Raw genomic sequence first — 4,495 nt, forward strand, 5'->3', positions numbered from 1 at the left:
ATATATATATATAAATGATGTGAGGTGGATTTGCCTGGGCTTTCTCTGCTTACACACCCTCTTAACGAAATAAAAACAAATGAGTTATTGTTGAGTCAGTTTCACTCATGGCAACTCTATGTGAGTCAGAGTAGAACGGCTCCATAGGGTTTTCAATGGCGGTGATCTTTTGGAAATAGATTGCCAGGCCTTTCTTCTGAGGCACTTCTGGGTAGACTGGAATTGCCACACTTTCAGTTAGTAGCTAAGCGCTTAACAATTTGTGCCTCCCAGGTGGCTACACACCTCCCTAAAGCCGCCAAAACTAGCCAAATTAGACCATTTAGTCTTGGAAAAGGAGGCCACAGCTAAAATTCAAAGAGAAATATGAAGAGTTAATTCTTAACTTTTGATCTTCTAAGAATCCAAAGTCCAGGGTTGCATTTTAGAGACAGCCCTCCATACCAACTCTTTGTCATTCCCAAGGCAATCCTACAGAATAATGAGGGGGATGGTGGTGGTGGGGGAATCTGAAATAACTGAAGTTAATCCTGAATAGCTAGGGAATCACTAAAGTGATTGAGTGTATTTTTAAGTGACTGTATTTTGTTTGGAGCCCTGGTGGTGCAGTGGTTAAGAGATCGCCTGCTAACCAAAAGATTGGCAGTTCAAATCTACCAGCTGCTCCTTGGAAATCCTATGGGGCAATTCTACTTTGTCCTATATGGTCTGACTATGAGTCGGACTCCACCACAACAGGTTTGTATTTTTTTTTGGTATTTGGTTTAAGGAGCTCTGGTTGCACAGTGGTTAAAGTGCTTGGCTGCTAAACTGAAAGGTCAGAGGTTTGAATCTACCAGCTGCTTTGCGGGAGAAAGATGTGGCAGTTTGCTTCCATAACGATTTACAGCCTTGGAAACCCTGTGGGGCAGTTCTACTCTGTCCTATAGGGTCACTATGAGTCAGACTCGACTCAGTGGCAATGGGTTTGGTTTGGTATTTGGTTTTTCACTATCGGAAAAATTGGAGTTCCAAACTGAGATTGTAATAGAAAAATAGAGTAAGCTATCATTTTTCCATATCTGAATTTGTGACCTGTGAATTTTGTACCTACGGTCTGCTAGCACTATAGTAATACCAGCTGGTAGTACTGGAAATGAAAGTGGAAATAATACTGCTGGCTAATATTTATAGAAAAACATCTGGAAGGATTTAAAAACGGAATAACTTTTTTGCTTATATACATTTTTAATTTTTCCACAACAAGCATGTATTATTTTTGTAATAAGAAAAAGGTAAGTTATTTTAATTTAAACATAATGATTAACAAATCACCGCTTACCCTCCGCCACTTTCTCCCACCCGGTACAACATCCACTCAAGTTTCATTTATTTGTTGCACTACTCACATATCCTGCCACTACACCTGTTCATCCTGCCATCATTTCTAATTCTCTTGTAATTTGTGATTTTCCCCAAACCTTTGTATTTTCTAGTTTCATTGGTGTTGAGGATTTAGTTGGTCAGGACACCATCAACTGTGAATCTGGAAAGTTAAATGAAAAGGAAAAACAAATAAAGGAAAAACATTGAGACCAGTAATCTGCATTTATCACTCTAAGTTTGACTGTGGTATAGAGAAAAACAAAGCAAAAAAAAAAAAAAAAAAACCTGTTGTCGTCAGGTCGATTCTCACTCATAGCGGAATCTGTCCCTATAGGACAGAGAGACAGAGTAGAACTGCCCCACAGGGTTTCCAAGGAGTAGCTGGTGTATTCGCACTGCCTACCTTTTGGTTAGCAGCTGAGCTCTTAACCACTGCACCATACTGTGTATTTATTAATTATGTATATTCTACTTTCAAAAATACTTGAAGAGACTTGAGGAGGGTGGGAGAGGAGACATTAATATGTGATTTGATAAGAAAGGAAATATTAAGTGGAAGGAAGTTCAGTTCCTTTAACAGGTGTGGGGAGACCACAGATGAGTAAGACTGGGTCAGTCAGGTGGGGGAGACAGAGCCACAATCAGATTTTCTCCGTAGATTATGATGTATGTTACAGGTATGGAGGAAGAAATTTAGCCCAGCCCAGGACGAGTGTGACTTCTGGGAAGACTTCATGGTGGAGGCGTTTTCTGAACTAAGTCCTGAAAGATGAGTTACAGTTAGCCAGGGAAAGAAAAGGTCCTAGAAATCTGGTTAATGAAAGTCCCACAGTCAAGCTTTGTGTTCAGTTCCAGGCTTCCTGGAAGCTGAGGGAAAAACGGGAAAATATGATGTGCTATTTATTTCTTACTGTTTGAGAAAAGGGACATACCCTCCTAGAAGCTAAAAACTAAACTCTGTAACAGTAATTCTCAACATTTATCATGGATAAAAATCCCCTCAAACATCATTAAAAATGCAGATTCTGATTCAATAGGTCTGTGTTTTAACAAGCTCCTCCAAATAATTCTGATGTAGTTACTCCTTCCGGCCTAGTTTTAAAAAATGCTGCTATAAAAGAGTTCTTCATGCACTTACTTACTCATGAATTTATTGATTCATTCATAAATATACATTAAGCAGGGTCCCAAATGCTGGGGATAGACTGGAGAACAAGACAGGTAAGTCCCCTGCCTTCAGGGAGACTCTGGCTGACTAGAGGAGGGCAATTGGATCAGTGCCCTCAGCTGATGTTCTGCCCTTCTCTTAGGCACTGCTCAGATGTTCCCCAACGGGCCTTCCAGACCAGAGCTCTATACCTTGTCCCATACACCAACTGCTGCTCCAGCTCCTAATCACCATCTTCTTCAGTTTCATTTTTGGACCAGACTGTCTGCTTAGGCCATGGAGGACCCTGTCATGAGGAGGAGGTATAGGCTGGGGCCTGTGGTAGAAGCTCTAGGGGTTCGCCAACCCGTTAGCAGCTTCTCCGAATGCCCAGCTGAAGAGGGTGTGACCAGGATCAGCAGCCAAATGTAGGGGCAGAGGCCACTGGGGGCCTGACAAGGGCACCTGGGCTGGTCGGGATGAACCTTGTGTGTAGGCTTCAGCTGCTGCAGCTACAAAGGCAGTAAATCTGCTACCCCTTCTCTTTGAAGGCTCCTGCAGTGTGTGTGGGGTGGGTGAGGGAGAGGGAGTAGGGAGGAAGGGAAGAGGAACTGGATGAGGATCACTTCTATGATTTGATTATAAAAGCCAGAGTTGATTGTAAAAGCCAGACCCTTTTGTATAAAGTAATAGAGTCTCTAGCACTAGTAAATTCCGTACCTAAAGCGAACAGAACAAACGATGAAGTAAAAGAGCTGAACAGAAGATTTTAAAGGGTGGCTCGAGAAGATGAGGTAAAGTATTATAATGAAATGTGCAAAGACCTGGAGTTTGAAAACCAAAAGGGAAAAAAAAGCTCGGCATTTCTGAAAGAACTGAAGAAAAAAATTAAAGCCTCGGGTTGCAATATTGAAGGATTCTATGGGGAAAATATTGAACGACGCAGGAAGCATCAAAAGAAGGTGGAAGGAATACATAGAGTCACTGTGCCAAAAAAAATTGGTCAACGTCCAACCATTTCAGGAGGTAGCATATGATCAAGAACCAGTGGTACTAAAGGAAGAAGTCCAAGTGGCACTGAAGGCACTGGCATAAAACAAGGCTCCAGGAATTGACGGAATACCAGTTGAGATCTTTCAACAAATGGGTGTAGCACGGGAAGCACTCACTTGTCTGTGCCAAGAAATTTGGAAGACAGCTACCTAGCCAACGGACTGGAAAAGATCCTTATTTGTGCCTATTCCAAAGAAAGGCAATCCAACAGAATGCGGAAATTAGGGAACAATATCATTAATATCACACTCAAGTAAAATTTTGCTAAAGATAATTAAAAAATGTTTGCAGCAGTACATCAACAGGGAACTGCCAGAAGCTCAAGCTAGATTCAGAAGAGGAAGTAGAATGAGGGATATCATTGCTGATGTCAGATGGATCTTAACTGAAAGCAGAGAAGACTAGAAAGATGTTTACCTGTGTTTTATGGACTGTGCAAATGCTTTCGACTGTGTGGGTCAACAAATTATGGATAACATTGGAAAGGATGGGAATTCTAGAACATTTCATTGTGCTCATGAGGAACCTGTACATAGACCAAGATGCAGTCTTTCCAACAGAACAAGGGGATACCGTGTGGTTTAAAATTAGGAAAGGTGTGCAGCAGGGTTGTATCCTTTCACCATACTTATTCAATCTGTATGTTGAGCAAATAATCAGAGAAGCTGGACAATATGAAGAATGTGGCATCAGTATTGGAGGAAGACTCATAAACAATCTGCGTTATGCAGATGATACAACCTTGCTTGCTGAAAGTGAAGAGCACTTGAAGCACTTACTGAAGAAGATCAAAGACTACAGCCTTCAATATGGATTGCACCTCAACATAATGAAAACAAAAATCCTTAAAACTGGACCAATAAGCAACATCATGATAAACATAGAAAAGACTGAAGTTGTCAAGGATTTCATTTTACTTGGATCGACAAC

Source organism: Trichechus manatus, unplaced genomic scaffold, assembly GCF_000243295.1.
Source record: "Trichechus manatus latirostris isolate Lorelei unplaced genomic scaffold, TriManLat1.0 scaffold00059, whole genome shotgun sequence".
In the NCBI taxonomy this organism is placed as follows: domain Eukaryota; kingdom Metazoa; phylum Chordata; class Mammalia; order Sirenia; family Trichechidae; genus Trichechus; species Trichechus manatus.